The 21954-nt window shown below is 42.1% G+C and overlaps 1 protein-coding gene across 2 annotated transcripts in view; it reads right to left on the minus strand.

Moving 5' to 3' along the window:
* Nfyc (nuclear transcription factor Y subunit gamma) overlaps nucleotides 1-21659 on the minus strand; it is a 71906-nt gene extending 50247 nt beyond the window's left edge. The window contains exon 1 of one of the 2 annotated variants that reach the window (XM_059254889.1): nucleotides 21465-21659. The gene's annotated coding sequence lies outside the window, so the exon portion shown is untranslated. The remainder of the gene's footprint in view (nucleotides 1-21464) is intronic. The other variant, XM_059254888.1, reaches the window with a different exon arrangement.
* Nucleotides 21660-21954: the final 295 nt, after the last annotated feature.

The raw sequence follows: 21954 nt of genomic DNA on the forward strand, positions 1-21954 counted from the left end.
CCTGCATGACTGAAAAAGACCACAGAAATCCTAACTCTCTAACCAAGTATCTATTTTGGAAAGTATCTATTTGTATGACTGTAGTGAACTTAGGATTCACAGAAGGCAATTCCCCAAATATTTATTACTGCCCAAAGTATCTACTTATAATTTGTTCTGAAAAGTGACTAACGCTACCTTTTTCAATAAAACCTTTCAAAGTAATTCAATTTTACTATGCATTTGTTCCTTTTAAAATCAACTTAAGTGATCATTTACATAATATAAGAATGAGAACTCTCAGCCGGGCAGTGGTGGTGCATGCCTTTAATCCCAGCACTCGGGAACAGAGGCAGGCAGATCTCTGTGAGTTCTAGGCCAACCTGGTCTACAGAGTGAGTTCCAGGACAGCCAGCACTGCTTCACAGAGAAACCCTGACTCGGAAAAAACAACAACAACAACAACAACAAAAAAGAATGAGAACTCTTGAGAAATTTTCTTTTGTTTGGTTGGTTTTTTTGTTTTGTTTGTTTTCTTTCAAAGACAAGGTTTCTCTGTGTAGCCCTGGATGTCTTGAAACTCACTCTATAGAACAGGCTGTGCTGGGATTAAAGAGATGGCAACCACCACCCAGTTTTTGTCCTGTCCCCATCCCCCCTCTATCCCCACCTCCTGTTTTGAGACAGAGTCTCACTCTATAAAACAAGATGTCTTAAAATTCTGGTCATCCTCTTGCATTAATTTTCCAAGTAGTAGCAATACGGGCATGAGCCATACCCACTTAAAAACTTTTTAAAAATAAAAAACAAAATTGTGTCTTTGGGTAGAAGCCTCAATACAGGAAAGGGTGAACAGCGAGGACTAAGTCTCTTAGAACAGACTTTTCTAGACACAGTAGGGAAGTGCAGGGTAAAGAGCACTGGGCTCATTTCATCAGCTTCTGCCCCCTGCTTCCTCACCCTCAAAATGGAGATCTTTCTCTGGCCTACCCACATCAGAAATATCAACTCAGAGTACAAAGTTACTTAGCTGTGAAGTACTGATTCACATAAATATTGCATACTGTTACAAGTTTAGATATTGTTGAGAGTAGTAGCTGCATGGGCATCTGGCCAGTTAATTACCAGGAAGAAGAAAAAAATTCACAAGAGTTCAGGATAAAAATAACCAAGTAAGACAGCTGGAAATTTACAATTATTTCTCTAGTGACAAGTTTCTTACTGTCTTTCTTTTTGATTGAAGATAATTATGACACAGTTATTCTAGAAACTAAATACAGGTGGTTTATGGTGAAAATTCTGCTAGAGCTTATAGATCAGTGGTTCTCTATCCCTTTGGGATGTAAATTATTTGCTAAACAAGCACTGTCAAATTCCTACACATGCATTTTTCATTGGCTTCCCACTTCAGACTTCTCAAAGTTAATATCAGTAATACTAAATCCAGTGCAACCCCGGAATCTAATCTTTACCCTGGATGGAGATGGATATTTCTGTATACACACATTTCAACTACCTAGTAAGACCTCAAGAAAATATCTACAATCTTTAGAGAAAGTCAAGACCACCAGGTTCTAGAGCTATGTTTCTCTTGCAGGGCAAAACACAAAGAAACGTCCATACTAGCTTATTGCATATACACCTAGAAGCAGAAAATGATGCCCTCATTCAAGATCAGGTATCATGCACATATGGTACTCAAAACATTCTGAGGTAGATGAGAGCTAAGTAATATGTTTACCTTGTTGTGGATGCCTAGTTACAGATGTTCTCTAGCTTGTTTGTTTTTTGAGACAAGGTGTACTATGTAACCCTGGCTGGCCTGGAACTCTATCTAGACCAGGCTGGCCTCAAATTCAGAGCTCCACCTGCCTCTGGCTCCTGAGCAAAAGATTAAAGGCATGTGCCACCGTACCACAAGGGTCCAACACTTTGTTTCTATCTCTGACATGAAGCTTGGTAAATTCTGACCATTCTCTCCCTTGATTCTCTCTTATCTGTCACCCAAATTAGCTATAATTATTATGAGTTTAAATTCCAATTATTATTGCCTAGGGATATAGCTTAATGGTGGTACACTTGTCTACCAGGCACAAGATGCCAGTATTGTCACAAACGAGGGAGGGAAAGGACGATGAGGATACCCGAATATACTACCAATTCTGATATTTCCCCCAGTGTCCAGTCCTAAATGTACAATCTATGTACTGGACATTTCCAACTGGAAAGCTAAGTCAAACAAAACTAAAACTCCCCATGGCCAAACTCAAATTTACTTTTCTCCAAACCTTCTCCATTTCTCCTTCATTTTCTGTTCTGCTAGTCATTCAGGCTGTCCCTCAAGTTCCATGAACTAAGTAATGACAGTGTTCAACAGTGCTGTCCTCACCTGACCCTTCATCATGCTACTATCATTTTTTCTGGGCCTCCATCACCTCCATGCAGTAATAAAATGATGATTACAATGACAGTAACTAATACCCATTTAGCTATCACTGTGAGCCAAGTACAACTGTAAGCTACTTACATTACCAACAATTCTAACCTTCCTCAGAAGCCTTTAGCATGTCAGACATGTCCAACCATTTGACATTGTGACACGTGACACTGTCATCTACAAAGTTTATGTTCAAGAAAGGGAAGATCAAGATAAAATAAAAATCACAAAATTTCTAGTACCATCTTCATTTTACATAGGATATGCAACAAATTTAGTGAAAGCACATTTCTGATAAAGCCACAGCAATCTACTGCCCTAGATCCTCAACAGTCACTAATGTCAAGCAGAAACTGATCTTAGTGTCAAGGCCTTTCCATCACCTGACCCCTACTTCCCCAGTCGTCTTTCTTTACCACTCCTTCCTGTCATTCACTCATGCTCTGAGCAGGGTGACCTATTTATTGCTCGCCTCAGTGCAAAAGTTGCACTCTGTGAATCATGATCTTGCTCCTGCTGTCACCTATGCCTCAGTCATGTTCCTACCTCCTGAAGTCTGATAGAGCCAATTCAACTGCCTGCCTTCCTAAGCTGAGGTGTCCTCTCCTGAATTTTAAGCCTAGGCTAGCTTCTAACACTCCATATAGCTGAAAATGACCTTGAACTTCTGATCCTCCAGCATCTGACTCCCCCCACTCTCCTCCCCGGTGCTGGGATTACAGAGTCATGACGCCACTTGGGGTAAGCTTTATGAATGCTAGGCAAGGTACTCTACCAACTGAGCTACATTCCTTGCACTTTCCACATCAGTTCCTAATATTTGATATGCATCATGTCTCCCTAACCAGACTGTCAGACCTAGAGTAAAATTTTACTTGTGCAAAAATATGCAGACATAATGAACTGGTGAGAAAGAATGTGTAAGCATCGAACTTCAGAATCTCCTTAGAGGTAAGAATTACAGAGTATAGGTAAAGAAAAGAAACCCTAGTTTTATCTGAATATTTCTAGTCATGCAGTCTTCTATTTAGTTTCCCATGTAATTAACACCATGGAAATGGAGCCAAATGACAGTACTTTCAACAACAAAAAGATCACCAAGTCAATCAGCACTGCAGCTGGCTGCAGTTCTTTACGCAGCCATCTTTCTTCCTCTGAACAAAGAACACAAGGTCACAAACTATGTTATATGCAACTTGAAAGTTACTTACAAGGTTTTTTTTCCCTTTAGTCTTTTACACTGGAATTTATGTGCTATTTATCCTTCAGCTGCCCTTTTATACTACAGGGTGTTAAACGGTAATTTAACTTACAATACTTTGAGTAGAGAAAAACTTTGGGTCAATTACTAAACAGATAGACAGGAGATGAGAATAGTAAACAAGTAGAAACTGACCAAGCCCTGAAGAGCTGGCCCTAATACTAAGAAGAGATTAAAAAGAAAATTAAAGTCTGCATAATGCAGACATGAAGTACATACTTTCCAGCTGTGTCTACCACCAATTTCAATCACAGTACAGTTCAGGACTTAATATGATGTAAGTTATACAGTTCAATCCCTCACTCTTTCAATAAACTAATTTTTATTCAATGGATAGAAAAACTTTAAAAATTTCAAATCATCCTACCAAAGAAATAAACAAAGAACAAAACTTCACAACTACCCATGAGCACACAATGACACCACTTTGCTGGGGTGGGAATCTGGCAGTTAAAGTATTACCCTGGGCATACACAGACAAAGGCTCCTGCTTTAGTCTTGTCAAATGTTAGAATCTTTACTTCATTAAAATGTCACATTAAAGACGCATTTGATGAACTAGGCCCAAACATATGTGAGAACAGCTTGCTCTTCAAATGTATTACTAACAAATAAGAACAAACAGCATGAGCTGGCATGCAGGTGTTATGCTGTGTACCTTGTTTTACCTCTCTGTAATACACAAAAGTCACCCAGTTCTCTAAGACACCTCAGCCAGGTGGGCACCATTAGCTTCCTAGCTGAATCTCAGTTTTCAGAACAAGTAACTGGCTGAGGCAAGAGATTTTCAATCCCAAAGGGACACTAAACCTGCTGCCACAGCAAACATTCTAACCAAGAGACTCCATGTGTGGACTACTGAACCTCCTCCATGGCCTACTTTTCTGTTCTTTCTGTGTCCTGTACAGGTGTACCATAAGGAAAAGAAACATAAAAGATAAAAACCACCCACAGGAATAAAAAAAAAAAAATGCAATGAACTGAGTGGGAGTAAAAGCTCTGATCTTACCCGGCCAGTACCTAAAAAGCTGAGATCGGAATAGAACCCCAACTCTCTCTGGCCTCAATTGTTCCAAGAAAAACTAGACTAGATCCCCTGACTCCAGGGAGCCGCAGATGTGCTACAGTGCTTGCCTAAATTATTCCGTCAGTCTAACACAGCATTAATCAAACTCTGGGGATGAGTATGGGCAAAATAATCTGATTCACAAAGACAAACATGATCCGCTTCAAGAATGCTTTTTAGGGGCTACGGAATGTAGCTCAGTAGTGGAGGATTAGCCTAGCCTTATAAGGCCCTGGGTTTGATGCTTAGTACTGCAAAAAGGAAAAGAGAGGAAAGAAAAAAAAAAAAGAAGGAAGGGAGCAGCAATAATGCTTTTTAGATTCCTGAAGCCCCCACAAAAAGTATACAACTTGGGTTTTTTGTTTGTTTTTACCCTTTTTTAGATTTATCTATTTTTAATTCATGTGTATGCATATTTTGCCTGCACTTATGTACATGCATCATATGCATGGCAAGTGTCTGCAGAGGCCAGAAGAGGCCCATTATGGAGTTACAGGTGGTTTTGAGCCACCGTGTAGTTGCTAGGAACTGCACCAAGGTCCTCTGGAAGAGCAAGTCTTAACCACTGAGCCATCTCTCCAGCCCCAGTATACAGCTTCTTGAAAAGGTGGCCTAATCATAATTAGGAACAAAAAGCCCAGTCACCAAGGCTGCTGCTTTAAGCATATACTGCTAAGGAACTTAGCTAAATAAATGTTAACTTTGCTAAATCTTACTGTCTCAATTAAGTTTTTCAATGCACACAAAAAAGAGGCCAACATCAATGCTGACTGACCATGCCTGAGGAAGTAACTCAATAGGACAGGAAATCAAAAATCACAAAGTATCAATGTGAGTGTGTGTGGGGGGGGGCAATCCTAAAAATTAGTAACACTAGACATGTAAAATAGGAGAGAAAGCACCTCCATGGGGTTCTACCACTTATACCAAAGAAGCATCACACAGTAACAACTGTGTCAGATTCATGTTTATGCTTAGATTCTAACGTTCTTAAAGTCCTCATTTAAACATTTACTTGCTCACTACTATTCTACAAGCTATAGCTACTTCTCAAGCTCCCAAATAATCACAGACAGAAAGATCATATGACTTCACAGCAAACAAACAAAAAGGCTCCAGTGTACCTTATAAATATTTGGCAAACTAAAAACTGTAACCCCTGCTAAGCAATCAGCAATAATTACAACTTACCCACATGAAAATAAAATGCACATCTCAGTATCCAATCAGAACAGGCTCCCAGTCTTTATTCTGAGAAGCTCCTAAGTTTAATGTTGTTTTTAAAAGCAGCATTCCATTTTTTAAACAAAGGCCAGTGGCTCAGTGGGTAAAAACATTTGCCAGGCAAGCCTGAAGACCTGAGTTTGATCCCAAAATCTATGTATAAGTGGGTCATCCTCTGATCTTCACATGTATGCAGCAGCTTGCAGATGCACACGTGCTTACACATGTGCACACACACATTTTAAAAACAAAGTATTATCACTTCATTCTATTGAGGTCTTTAATTTGTTTGTTCTGAGGATGGCCTCATGTAGCTCAGGTTAGCCTTGAACTCCCTATTTAACAGAGGGTGATGGCCTCCTGAATCCTCTGGCTGAGACCCTTAATTTTTGACAAAGGGGTTAAAAATCCTTCACAGGAAATATTTATGGATGATGGTTCAATAATCTCAACACATGTATTAAATAGACAGGATCCAGCTAGTGAGATGTGTCAGCAGGTACTTGTTGGGACCTGAGTTTGATCTCTGAAGTCCATGGTAACTGTAGAGAACTGATTTCCTGAAAGTTGTCCTCTGACTCCCACACATGTGACATTTCATATGCATGCCCATACTTATACACAAAATAATAAATCAATCAATTAAAAATAGGATCCTGTTAACACAAATAGGAATATGCAAGTGAGGGAATCAAACATTATCTTATAAACCTGTAACACCAACATTTTTTTCTTTGATGTTGTACCTATCTCTATAAACATTTAAGTCCCTCAATTAGGCTGCATCAGTAACAGGCAGTATTTATGCAGGAATCCATAACGTACAGAGAACTGTCAACATACAGGACCTCATTCAAGACTCACCACTGAGTAAGATGCTGCAGGGGATGTAGCTCAGCAGAGCATTTGCCTTGCAGACACAAGGTCCTAGTTTCCATCCTCAGCCCTGAGGCCAAGTGGTGTACACCAGTAACCTCAGCACCCAGGAAGTAGAGAAAGGTCAGGAGTTCAAGGTCATCCTTGACTACACAGAGAATCCTAAACCTGCCTAGACTACATAAGGTTCTATCCCAAAATAAAAATAAGGTTGGGGTGGGGGAACTAAACAGATAAAAGACCCTGCCTCCAAGCCTTTCAAACTAAGTTCAGCCCACAGGTCCCACAAGGTGAAAGGAGAGAACCCACTGCTGAAATTGTCCTCTAACCTCTAATGTTCACCATGAAACGATCGATCGATCCTTCCTTCCTTCCTTCCTTCCTTCCTTCCTTCCTTCCTCCCTCCCTTCCTTCCTCCCTCCCTCCCTCCCTCTCTCTCCCTCTCCCTCTCCCTCCCTCTCCCTCTCTCTCTCTCTCTCTCTCTCTCTCTCTCTCTCACACACACACACACACACACACACACACACACACACACACACACAAAATGTAATAAAAAATTTTAAGAAAGGAAAAAAAAGTGGGAGGAATATGAGCAAGCGAGTACAAGCCTAAAGACCAAGTTTGGATACCCAGCATCCATGTCAAAATGTCAGGCTTGGTGTTACAGGCCTGTTTGTAATCCATAACTGGGAAGCAGAGACAAAAGGATACTGGGGGTCACTGGCCAGTCTAGCCAATGTGACCCCCAGGTGACTGAGAAATCCTGTCTCAAAAGAAAAACAGTGGATGGTAAAGAAAATCACTCAAGGTCAAATCCTGTCCCATACACATTTACAATCCCACCTCCCAAACTGCTATTTCTAGGTCTCTTGAGACAATGGCTGGTCTTAAATAACCTTGTACTTCTGGATCCTCTTGCTTCCCTCCTCCCAAGTTGGGATTATAGGTATGGGCCATCATACCTGGTTTATGAAGTGCTAGGAATCAAACCCTGGGTGTCCCGTATGCTAGACAAGCACTTTACCAACTGAGCTATGGTCTGTTAGGTCCCATGTTTGTATAAGTCGACTCTAAACAGGTGACTTGACCTTGGGATCTGAACACAGGACTCTTGGCTTTAAATAGTTTATATTCTACTGCCTCAAAATATAGTCTGTCACCACAGTGAACAAACTAACCCTAGCCAAGCCTCCCTGGCCCTTACCACTCCTGCCATATCCCCTCTGAGTTACGGTTAATTCCATAAGGTTTTTGCTCTTTCCGGATATAAAGTTTTCCTCTTTTGTCTAGAAAATGTTTTCAAGTCTAATGTGTTAAGTGAGGGGAATGTATCAGCGCCATTCAACAAAGAATCAAATGAAGGGTCCATAAATGCCATTCAACATACAGGAAACAACATCTCAGCTGCGTCAGGCCTCATACAGGCACTCCTGTATGTGTTTTCCCAGGCAGTGGGTGACCTCAAAAAGATGGAAAACTTTTCTGTGCAACTAGCTCCACAAAGTTTTGTGTACACAAAGTGTACAGTTTTGTCTCAGCCTCCTATTTTTCCCATCTTCATTTTTATCCCTCTTCTCCAGGCCTCTCTCAGAGCCAATAAGGTCACTGATACCTCCATCTTTTTTTTAAACTAACATACAACTTGAAATAACTAATATACACCAACAGCCTATATACAACACATTTAAATTAAGTGTCACTTGAATTTTAATACTTAACACATACTCCTTTCTCTTGGGACTTAAAATTCCCCCAAACTGAACATTTTCTTACCAACAGCATTCCTACCAAAAAGAGTTTCACAAATACAACTACTTGAGCTCCTGGAATACCATTCTCTTCACTAAGAACCCTCTAGATTACAAGGGTGAGAGAGTACCATGCAATGAATTCTGAATCTGTTAGGTAATTCACTCAACTGTCCTAGCAGAAGAATTTAGAATTGTTTTTTCTGGTGGTGGAGGGTGAGGAAGAAATGGTAGATGAAGCAGGCCTATTACTTAAAAACTCCAAATCTAAACTACAACAGATTCCTAGTAACTGCTGGATAGAACATCCAGAAGTAGTCTTTCATCTTAAGAGAGCTTTTCAGTTCAAATCTGCATAAACAAACTTTGTCCTTCAATCTTTCAACTCCTCGGCAGTTTTTCAAGGTCACTTTTCAGAGCAGCGACAGAGGCCTGCATCCAGGAACTTGGGCTGTTATCCCACTCCAGCTGCAAGTCTCTAAACCTAAACCCCAATGAATCCTCTCAGGTAAATCCTTTCCTCAAGAGGAAGCAGGGGAAGGCAGCTCAACACCTTCCAAACTTCTCCTCCAGCCAGGCCTGCTTCCTCCCTTCCCTGTCCAGAGCTGCTGCTGCCTCACTGCTCTACACTCAATCTGCAGCAGGAATGTTCCAATGACCTTCATTCAGTATTTGCAAATAAAGAGAAAAACAAAGAACTGCTTTTTAAAAACCAGGCATATTACAGATCTTAGTACACAAAACTAATGATTCCACTGTTCACAAGAACTGACTTGTTACTTACTGATTAGCAACCTCTATTAGCTTCATATCCTTAAAGAAGGGGGTAAATATCAAGGGCAAAAAGGCTACTTACACTCTTAACTTTTCTAATCACAAACTGCAGGTAAGCCCCTTAAACATTTCATACTGAAAATGAAAGGCATTTTGCTTGAATCATTTAAAAGAACCAAATCAACAGCTGACAAAAATGTGATAAGCTTGTCACTTCGAATTTTAACTGGCCTCTAAACTAACCAGCACATTAATATAAACATTTAACAACAAAGACTTACTTGATTCTTATTAGAATCTAGAGACAGACAGGTAGATCAAGAAAGTTATAGGAGAATTTCAGGCTGGCATGTGGGCCTTTCCCATTAGAACCTGCATCGGTTGCAAATCATATTTTCAAACAAATTGAAAGAGCATTAATGTGGCTTCTATCTCTAAAAACATGTGTGTCAACGAAGTGCATGGAAATAGAAAAACTCTTAAAACAACTCAGCTTATTCTGGAGAAAAGCTTCAGTGCACTTGAACAAAGGAAAATTATTTGGAAAACAGTTAAGTTTACCCAATGCAAAGACACAGTGCTTTGCTTCTGTATGCCCATGAAAAATGATTAGCCCTTCCTGCATCTGTCTTGTCGATATTAAAGCAGGAAAATCCTAGTTGAAGGACATGCAAAATCTAACCAGAGCAAGGTAATCTAGGTGCACAAGAAGGTATGCATGGAATGTCAAGTGGCCATTTTCTGAAACAGTGCAACTTGTCTATACTCTCTGAAGCTACCAGTTTCTATCAGCTCAACACAAAACAAAGAATTAAACTTACCGAGAACTGCATTAATTTTACATGGAGTTATTTATATCTCCTCGGACAGGGAGAATTTAAGTCACTCCTATCCCTCCCCCTAAAAAAAGAACGGAGGACAAAAGGCAGCAGAAGATGCAGAAACCTGAGTCTGGAATGTCCACTCCAGTGAAAACCCGAACAGCTGTCCTCCCACCCCCCAGCAAACTATTCGCCATTTTTCTTTGTCTTTCAGCTGACCCCTGCCTCAGTGAAAAACTCTGAGGCTCCAATGAAGCCTGCAGCCTCCTTCCACTTTAACAGTCAAAGGCATTCAATCTAGCCTGCTATTTGACACCAAACCTTGCCTCCAAAGCAGTCCCATTGGCTGAGCCGTTTTATCAGCTAAGAATACAAAGCCATGATTGGCTGTTCACGTCATCAGTTACCTCCTTTGTACACTTCCTGTTTTAAAGTTACCTTGAGAAGCAGAACAGGGGTCAGATTCTTCACTTCAAACCCAAGAACTTAAGGATTGGAAATACCCAGCAAATGCACACAGCAGACATATATGGTCTCGTGCGCTTCAAAACCGGGGGAGGGCAAATTTAGAATTGTTCTTAAAAACCAAAGGAAAGGTTCGCTACACTTCCCACCCAAAGGATTTCCTATTGGCTACAGAGTTCCATTTAAAAAATTTAAGATAATTTCACTGCTTCTGATTGGCCATGAATGGTGTCTGTAAGACATTGCTACAGTATCCTATGGCAGTAAACCAGAGAAGCAATGTGCACAAGGTTGGAAAGTTGTGACCATATACCTCTAGGTTTCTACTGATCATTATTAACAGAAGAAGAATAAAACCAGGCAGGGTTAATCAAAGAAAAACAGCTTTCTCAATAATATCAGTAAAGCTATGCTCATACAACAGTCTTCAGGATTTCGAAAAAGGTGCCTGTCTTTGTATTCACGGCAATTTTATTTTAAAAGCACAGACTACTACAAAGGCAATGCATTTTATTTTAAAACACCAGCAAATCAAATAGGAAGATTTGGGGGTAATGTATGAAGTTGGCGGGAGCATTTCAAAAGAAGCCCACCACAATGCTCCACTTCAACTTACTGAAAATGTGATGGAGGGGAAAATACCTTCTATGACATCGAAACTCTGAACCAGGCATGGGAGCACATACCTGTAATCCCAGCTAACCAGCAGGAAGGATGGTGCAAAAGAATTCAGAATTCCAGTGTGGTCTACATAACAAGACCCTGGGTTTTTTTGCTTTGTTAAATAAGCAGCAGGAGTGATCTCAGAAAAGATTAATAGTTTTACTTGGCTCACTGCTGTTTCTAGAAACATTCTAGGGTACTGAAGGTCACCAGGGATAACCACAGAGTTACCTATAGACTTTGGGCTCTACAACCTACCTTTTAATTGTATGACACAGACTAAGCTTGAACCATAGTTAGCTCATCTGTAATACAGTTTGTATACACTGTAGGGACTAAATGGATTAATATATATAAAGTACAGTATATGCTATGCTTGAATAAGCATGGAAAAAATATGAAGTGCTGAATGCCATCTAATTCTACCTTCTAATTTTTACAGAGGACACCATGCAAAAAGAAAACAAGACTTGTGCTAAGGCCCTAAAGCTACTTTGTGGTAATTTCCCTTCTATGTCCTGTATCCCTGCAGCAAGCAATTCCTCAGCTGTAAAGAACTGTGTAAGAGGACTCCCAGCTGGAACTAAAAATCCCTGGCTTTTAGGCCGGAAATCCAGGCCTTTCACCACCAGTCACAGCCAAGGTCTGGTTATTGTTCTAAAAGTCTGCCTTTCAACTCTGTTTTTGATGTACCAGATTAAACCAATCAAGTCCCTTGCTACTCTGTGAAGGTCTTGGGCATAGTTTTTATTAGTTCTTGGCAGTTTACAAGAAAAACATTTCAACTCCTATTTCTCATCAGCGTTCACCACAGTAGAATTCCAACCACAGTGAGAAGAAAACACAAATTATCCCTGAATTTCCATTTGGCAACCTGACCCATTCACTTTCTCTTCCCTAGCTGATATTACCATAGACTAAGTGCCTCATGGGATATCTAGGACTCTAACTTTCGTTCTTCCCTGGCCCCGAATCTTGGCAGCTCTCTATACCACACAATTGCATCTACTCATCCTAAAAAATACTCTCATCACTAAGAGAGAAAACCTGTAACTCAGGTTACACAGTTCAAGCTTCAGTGCTCTCACAGAAGGGTGAGAACTCATGCTCTTGGCCAAACTCCTTATTAGCTGTTTGATCTTAGCCAAGTTACTTAACCATTCCTGAGCTCATTTCATGTTGAAAGTGATAAAACAGAATTAACTCACAAGAGAGCTGAGATAAATGAGAGCACTAAGCAAATCTGTAATATAGTGGGACTCAATCAATATCTAAACATACATTTTTACAGTGCTTTATACATACTATTAATTTATTTTTAAAAACACCTTTATTACCACAGAAGATTCTTCATGGCAGCAATTGTGTCTTTCTGTCTTTCTGCATGTGTTCCCGGTGCTCAGCATCAATATATAAATGAGGTGCAATTTGTAATCCCAGTACTCTGGAGGCTGAAGCAGGATTTCAATGAATTCAAGGACACCCTGGCTACACACAGTAACTACCAGGCCAACCAGAGCTATACAAGATCCTGTCTTTAAAAAAAAAAAAAAGGCTCTCCTACCCCTTGCAAAGATATAAACCAATCTTGACTTTAGCCACAGTGTCAGTAAACGTGATAGTGACAGTGACTGCTGGAGAACGCTGCGGAGTGAATGCCTATCTAAAGGGCAAGCACTAACAAGAAACACTAACCTATTGCACTCTGAGCTCCAGATGTTTTAAAGACACAAAAGTCAGATTACTTTAATGCCAAATCTTTGTATTTTAATGTGTGTTTCAAATCTTTTAAAAAGTTATAAGCGGGCCAGGCGGTGGTGGCGCACGCCTTTAATCTCAGCACATCGGAGGCAGAGGCAGGCGGATTTTTGTGAGTTCGAGGCCAGCCTGGTCTACAGAGCAAGATCCAGGAAAGGTGCAAAGCTACACAGAGAAACCATCTAGAAAAAAAAAAAAAAAAAAAAGTTGTAAGTAAATCGGCCGGGCATGGTGGTACACACCTTTAATCCCAGCATTTAAGAGGCTGAGGCAGACAAATCTCTTGAGTTCAAAGCCAGCTTGATCTACACAGTTGAGTTCCAGGACACCCAGAACTACACAGAGACCCAATCTCAAAACAAACAAACAAACAAACAAAGTTATAAGCAAATGAAAGAAAACCAGAAGCTATTTACTGGATTACAGCTTCTGACACAAATTTTTCCCCTGACTTAGTTCTGAATAACTATTAGCTACTTCCCAAATCAAACCTACCTCAAGGCTTGTTTGTTTTTAAGTGTCAACATATTTTGAAAAGACAAAAATAGCTAAGCCTGATGGTGACAGCCTATAATCCCAGTAACAGGCTAAGGCAGGAGGATGATAGCATGATACCATCTAAAAAAGTAAGAGGAGAGCCGGGCGGTGGTGATGCATGCCTTTAATCCCAGCACTTGGGAGGCAGAGCCAGGCGGATCTCTGTGAGTTCGAGGCCAGCCTGGACTACCAAGTGAGTTCCAGGAAAGGCGCAAAGCTACACAGAGAAACCCTGTCTCGAAAAACCAAAAAAAAAAAAAAAAAAGTAAGAGGAGCTGATTAGTGGCTCAGTGGTAGAGCACTTGCCTAACACAGACCACACACACACACACACACACACACACACACACACACACACACACAGAAACAGACACACACACAAAGCTCTAGGTTCAATCCTAACTACAAACAATAACAACCAACTTAATAATTATTTTAAGATGTTCCCCAAAGGCAACCTAGGAACAGTTAAGAGCAATGAATATCCTCAAAATAAAAGAATGCAGCACTGGTGCTTAGAAAATGGTACCTTGAGCTACACAAAGAAACCCTGTCTGAAAAAAAACAAAAAAAGAAAATGGTTACTCAATGAATGAATGAGGGGGAAAAAGACCTTTAATAGATGATAAATTCTAAATTATTCAGTTAAGTAAAACATAGTCTTCAAGGCCAGCCTGAACTACACAGCAAGTCCCGGGCTAGCCAGGGATACATAATGAGACTCTACCAAAATTAAAACACATGCCAGGCTGTGGTGGTGCACACCTTTAATCCCAGCACTCAGGAGGCAGAGGCAGGTGGATCTCTGTGAATTTGAGGCCAACATGGTCTACAGAGTGAGTTCCAAGACAGGCTCCAAAGCTACCAGAGAAACCCTGTCTCGAAAACACACACACACACACACACACACACACACACACACACACACACACACAGACGAGGAGAGGGGCAGGCAGGGATAAACCAAAGCATAAATTGAGATCAATGGATGAAAAATTATTCTGGAGGAACTTACTTCAGCTCTCAGCTGTCCAAACATGGGGACAAGCTGTCTGGAAAGCTATGAATGGTGCTGTTAGTCACAGGCTGTCTCAACACTTGACGAGGATATGTAAAGACAAGAAAAGGAAAAGAGCAGCCATGCAGAGTAGCACACAAAAGCCCAGACTACCCACCTAGACAGATTTAGACTCCAATTTCTCATCATCATGACTGTGTAGCTGATGGCCTCAAGCTAGTTACTTAAAGCTCTACTGCAGCCAGTCTCCTGTACTGTAACAGCCCACAAGGTTGGAAGATTAAAATAATCGTTTGTTCAACAAATACGTACAGGCACAGGATTGAACCCTGAATCCCAAACCAGATACAATGTCTGTCTTCAATGGGGTTAAAGTCTATTATAAGAAATTTAACCCATGTATCATGATGTTGTGCTAGTTACCAGGACGTATGTGCAGTGCTACAGAAGGATAAGCAGAGGACCTCACCATAGGCCTATTAAAAATCAGGCTGCTCAGAGGGCTTCTTGGGGGAGTTAAGATCTTAAGAATAAGAGCCCTTGGTATGACAGCAGTCAGTGGTGAAAAATACGAATGGGAAGCCAAGCATGCTGGTGTATGATGTGTGACCTCATCATTCAGAAGGCTGAGGTCAGCCTGGGTTACATAGTGTACTAAACCCTGCCTCAAAAGAGAGAAGAGGCCAGGCATGGTGATAAATGCCTTTAATCCCAGCATTCAGTAGGCAGAAACAGGAGGATCTCTGTGCATTCTGAGCCAGACTGATCTACACACTGAGTTCCAGGACAGCCAGGTCTAAATAGAAAGTCTGTTTAAAATAGGGGGGTGGAGCATGAGAAAGGGGGAGAGAGTAAGGCGAGAAGAGGGACTGGGGGAAGGTGGGAGGAAAAAGGGAACTATTAAGATTTCTCTAAAATCAGTGAGACTCAGTAGTTGTGATGTTATTTTATTACTACTCCATGTGTGGGCTGTGGAGGTCAGAGGACAACTTCTGGAAGTAGGTTCTCTTTCCACCTTAGGTTCTAAGGATCAAACTTAGGTCATTAGGCTTGCATGGCAAACACTTTCACCTACTGAGTCATTTTGATGGCCCAGAACTCAGTGGTTAATGACATATATAGAACAACAATGTGCCTGTTATAAGCTCAAAAAAAATGAGCTGCTATTAATTATGACTTATTACCGATTAGATTGGATAACCTTTAAAATAATAATCTCTAAGAATCTACGTCACTTTTGAGACATTCTCAGAAAAGTCCTTTCCCAATATAGGCCCAGCTATCCTGCACAGATCATTCATTTTTAATTCACAGACTGCCCTATCTCACCTGAGCTCCAATACGCAACGGTTATAGCACAAAACCTTTTTATTAATTCTCACAAACATACATGTACAAAGGCCTGACTAATAACTGTAAAATAAGGAATTATATTTCACTTGGTCACTATTTAGTAACACTTTTTTTTTGTAGAAGGAAAGACTCCAGGCAACTCTACTCGGATAGCTGTCTAACAGTTTAATGCACTAGCTGGGCACAGTAGCACATTACTTTAGTCCCAGCACTAGGCAGGCAGTGGCAGGATCTCTGTGGGTTCCAGGACAGCCATAGCTATGTAGAGAGATCCTGCCTTGAGTAAGTAAATAAAGTTTAATGCACATTATGTTTTCCTTTAAGTTTAGTTATTACTGGAAATGACATTAAATATCACCATAAACAAAATATTCTGCCTTCCAGATTACTGTCAGCCAAGCACACTCTGCTTCCTAAACTGTCCATTTTATAATGAACAAGTTCTATGGTACTGAGCCCTCTTGGGAAAGTAGTGATTTTTAAGACAGAAGTGACAGATATTCAACTGTGAAGATGGTATATACCTCATTAGCCCTCATTCTTTTTTGTTGTTGTTGTTTGTTTTTTCAAGACAGGGTTTCTCTGTGCAGTTTCGGTGCCTGTCCTGGATCTCACTCTGTAGACCAGGCTGGCCTCCAATTTACAGAGATCAGCCTGGCTTCTGCCTCCAAGTGCTGGGATTAAAGGCGTGCACCACCACTGCCTGGCACCCCTCATTCTTTTAAAATGGACATATCATATGCATTCTTATCACTGAGCGAAGAACCTCACTTTATATAGCTACTACCTGGACAATTTGCAGCTTGAGTCTAGGTAGGGATTGGGGCAATTAGGTACCATGAAGAGCTTTAGAAACTCATAGCTTTCCACCAGTGGCATGATATAAAACATTCTATATGGCTGGGCAGTGGTGGCGCACACCTTTGATGCTAGCACTCAGGAGGCAGAGGCAGGCGAATCTTTGGGAGTTCAAGGCCAGCAAGAGTGAATTCCAGGAAGGCCAGAGCTATTTATTACACTGAGAATTCCTGTCTTGGAAAAAAAAAAAAAAAGAAAAGAAACAAAAACACTGTATATGTAGTACAATTTCCTGGGTCATTTCACTTCTTCTCTTATTGAAACACTGTTCAAGATTACTATTTATGGTTCATACTCAGAGCAATCCTTGAATCGTACATACTATTGACTTTAAATGGACAGTATAGCTTAAATAGGACACCTTTAAGTACCTTAGACATTGAAACTTCAAACCTTTAGTTTAAAGCTATTCTAGGAACACTCAAGTGCAGAAAAGGTAGTCTGTAGTCACCTCTCTAAACTACACCTGAAGGTTATCTATCCATTACAAAGTTCTCTCTGCAGATTGGGAGCATGAGCCCACACTGGACTGGAGATGACCACGAGTGCTTCTCAAAGACTTCTCAACACATCACTGTTGAGAAACATGAAAGGTGGAAGAGTGCAAACAAATCTTGCAACCTGACAAAAGGTCTTGAAGGCAAGCAGATTTTTTCCCCCACAATGTTATCTTCTGCAACACACAACTTCAACTAAAATTTTCTACACTAGGGAAACTTAAAAAAAAAAAAAAATACTATAAATCTCTGTATGGAATACTGGTTGTTCTAACTTTAAAAAATTGCTTCTAGCAAATAGGAAAAGCTTTTCATTCCACCACCATCTTTACCTGGCTGCAACTGGAAGTTAACAGAAGCTATCAAAAGACACTATTCCCTGAAACAAATTACCCAACCACTTTGAGCATGTACAAGTTTAAGACTGACCTCACACTGGCCCATGGAAAATCAGCCTCTATACCACAACAGTCCAAATGATTGAGGTTTCTCTTTTCTATCAGTGGTTGCTCCCCCATGTGGAATCCTACTGCACACAAAGGAGGAGAGAACTATAAAAGACCTCCTTGTCGAGAAAGCTCTAACTGGATGTCAGTTAGAATGGCACATTTTATGCCGTTCCAAAAAGAAAATAATGAGTTCTCTCATTTATTAAGGTCCACAGTGTTATCTTCTCATGCAATTATACTCATTTCTTGTAATTACTACTTTAAAAAGGAAAAATCTAAAACTCAGACAAGACTATACCCCAGCACAGAGTAGAAGCTGCAGAAACTGCAGCAACACAAATCTTTCCTAGGTCCAATATCAGCTGCTATACCACTCCTTCACAGGCACTCTGTGGTCAAAGACAGAATCCATTGCCTCCGGCAGTTAATCCACTGAAAACATGCTGGGTGCTTTGAGTCTCTGCAGGGAAAATACTAAAATGAGCTGTATGTTAACCTCCCTAATATCCCAGTTCATGCATGAGAACCTGAGTAAACAGAGAGACTATAAGACATTACATAACTCACAACCAGTTTCCTCTGAAACAAGTAGAAATGAAAGGAACAACTTTGCTAGCTAAGGAATGTCCTTAAACTGTAATATCTGAGGCTGGAATAAAATTCAAGGTCATTTATGACCCTAAGTATGTCCTCTGCCATTCTCCTTCCAATGAATGAGGTAAACTTGAACTTAATACTTGAAGTCATCACTGGAATCATGTGGTAGTATACTTTCCTGGCATGTGACTCTGGGCACTGTACCAAAGGGGTTAAAGAAAAAGTCAAAATATATCCTGTAGACTAAATATTCAAGAGGCCAGGACAAGAGGATCCCAAGTTAGAGGCTAGCTTGAGCTACATAGGAAGATCATGCCTTTATTTTTATTTCATTTTAATAATTAACTGATTAATTTAGAGACAGAGTCTCACATATCTCAGTCTGGCCTCAAACTACTGAGCCTTCCTTCTCTACCTTCTGGGTGCTGGGATTACAACTACTGGATGCTAGTATCAAATCCAGGGCTTACTGCATGCTAGACTCATACTCTACCAACTGAGCTACATCACCAGCCCAGGAACCAAGGTCCGTCTCTACCAGTAAGTCACTGCTTTCCACAGGTGAGGCAATGCTGTCCAGTGAAATGAAGTCACCTATCCAGTGACTGAGGATAGACAAGGCTTGTCTTTACAAAGCTAAGTGACTTTGAAAAGGTTCTCTCACAACCTCAACACAAAGAACATGTTTAAAAACAGCTGCAGATAAAACTTTCTGATAATGGGCAAGTGTTTCTTTTCCATAACAAGGTATCTATGGGACCAAGGCAATACTGACTTTAAAAATAAAGGCTCTTGCCCGGTGGTAGGTCTTTAATCCCAGCACTTGGGAGGCAGAAGCAGGAGGATCTCTGAGTTCAAGGCCTGCCACGGCTACACAGAGAAACCCAGTCTCAAAAAAAAAAAAAACCAAAACAAAAAACAAATAAATAAGGGCTCCAGTTGGTCACAGTGACACCTATCTTTAATCCCAGCATTCAAGAGGTCAATCTCTATGAGATCTAGGCCAGCCTGCTCTACCCTATCTCAAAAATAAAAATAAAAATAAAGCCAGGCAGTGGTAACACACGCCTTTAATCCCAGCACTTGTGAGGCAGAGGCAGGCGGATCTCTGTGAGTTCGAGGCCAGCCTGGGCTACAGAGTGAGTTCCAGGACAGGCTCCAAAGCTACACAGAGAAACCATCTCAAAACACCAAAAAAATAAAAATAAAAAAATAAAAGAATAAAAATAAAATATAAAATAAGCTCCAGGCTGGCAAAGCCTGAGGACTGGAATGTAACACATGGATTTCACACGGTGGAAGGAGAGAACATACACCTACAAACTGTCCTCTGACCTCAAACATGTGATGGCTCACAGCCAAATATACACAATAAATAAAAATGCAATAAAAATTTCAAAATATAAAAGAATAAGAGCTCCAAGATACAAGCATGGCAGGGCCCTCTGGATAATCTCATCAGTTAGGAGGTGGAGTCAGAGGAATCGGGAGTGACAAGAATCAGCTACACAGTGAGTTCAAGGGTAGCCTGGACTACATGAGAAAGGGAAAGGAAGAGGAGGGAAGGAGAGAGATATGGGGGGGGGGGGACAATTCTAGAGTGTAGGAATTGAGAATTACAGACCTGTGCCTGGATCTGGACTCGATCACTTACTAGCTGCAAACCTAATTCCTAGTGGTTTTATTTTGCTTTTAGAGAGGCTCATCATATTGTATAGGCTGACCTCAAATTCCTGGGCTCCAGCAACCCTCCCACCTTAGCCCGCCAGTAACAGTGCACCTGGCTCCAGCAATGGACTAAACTGTTCACTCAGGGAATGAGAATAACACTGCTATTATCTGTGTGACATAAAATGCACATATACCCCAGCTATTACAATGTAAGCACGCAATACACGGTAGTAGTAGCTCTATTATTCCTGAGTTTAATTCACAGACCACCGTGATTCAGTACCTCCAAACTGAAGGTAAAAAGATCAAATTTAGGGATGGGGGTGTAGCTCAGCTGGTAGCGTTTGTCTATCATGCACAAAGCCCTGACCCTGTGTTCTTCTAATGGCAGGAAAATTTCATATGAAACATCTCAAAACCAGCACGATCACAAACGCTGTAATTTCATATGACACATCTCAAAACTAGCATGATCCCAAACCCTGTAATCCCTAACTTCCCAATTATGGAAATACCATCTAGAGCCTACTTAATGCAATGCTAAATTTGGCATTCAGTGTCTAAAACCTGACACACCTGTCCAATGGGATCCCTCTTTCTGTTTACCTGTTTCTCACACCCCATGCCAGAACTCAGAATGGACTCCGGGGCTCCACCCAAATCCTCCGGGGTTTCAAAACCTGAATTCTACAGCAAAATCCTTAGTCTGACTCTTGTGGTTTTGGTTCTCAGGCCCTCTACTCCCATACCATGCACTCAGACTTCTATTCAGGGTCATTCCCAAGCTGGTTCACGCTCCACGTCTAGCACCCTTGGATCTAGAAGACCCTTCTTCTGTAACTCCTGTTCCGGTGTTTACAAACCAGGGGCCTGCACGCCCCCCATCTGTAGTTGGCTGAGTGCCTCTGGAACTAGGAGTGCCCCCTTTTTGCAGGCCATAAGCCAGGCTACCACTCTTTCTTTCTCCTTAGGGCCTCCGGCTTCGCCCCGGACTCTCCTCGCCACGCTGGCCTTAGAGGGATGATCTCCCCGACCCCCGCAGCCTGAGCAGCTAGCTAGCATCCCGACAGCCGCCAATTCCTTCATCACCCCCCAGGCCGGAGCCGGCGTGACCAATAAGGTGCCAGGTCCGCGGCCTCCCCGCCGCCGACCAATCACGAGCGAGCCCCCCCGCAGTCGCCTTCCGCCAATGGGAGAAAGCCCGCGGGCCCAGGCGCACGGACCCCGCGAGCGCAGCCGCGGCGACAGCGGCGGGCCCGGCGAGGACACAACATGGCGGCGGCAGGCCCGACCGAAGTGCAGCGGCGGCCGCAGAGGACAGTGAGATCTCCGCCAGAGGCGGGAAGCGCCGCCCCCACGGCTGGCCGCCGCCGCCCTCTCCACCCTCCTCGTCCAAGCTCCCATACACTCACAGGCCTCTGCTCCGGAGTCCAGCAAAGAAAGCAGCCGCCCCCGCGCTGCTGCGCCGTCGGGCAATGCAGAGGCCCGGGCGCGGTGGAGGGGAGGGGGAAGCGTGCGTCACGGAAAACGGAGCGCGCGCGGAGCGGGGGCGCCAACAAGATGGCGGCCACGCCGTTGTACCGTCTCTCCCCCCGCCCCTCCCCCTCTCTCTCTCTCTCTCGGCGCCTTGACTCTTAGCCCCGCGTAGTGCGCAGCAGCTGAGCCGCCCGAGGTCTCGCGAGAATTGAGAAGGGCCGACTGCGGGGCAAAACGGATCAGCGAGAGCGGAGACTCCTCAGACCCCGCCCCCTTCCCGGGGCCTCGGGGGGCGTTTCCTGGTGACCTCCGAGGACGTTCTATTCCTGAAGAGCTCAGCTTTGATGTGCGTGCTTCTGAGTTTTTAGGAAATCGTTTTCCGTGTTTTGTTTTTAAAGGAAATGAGTGGTGGGGGAAGAAGAACTT

The sequence above is a fragment of the Peromyscus eremicus genome, chromosome 2 (assembly GCF_949786415.1).
Source record: "Peromyscus eremicus chromosome 2, PerEre_H2_v1, whole genome shotgun sequence".
Classification (NCBI taxonomy): domain Eukaryota; kingdom Metazoa; phylum Chordata; class Mammalia; order Rodentia; family Cricetidae; genus Peromyscus; species Peromyscus eremicus.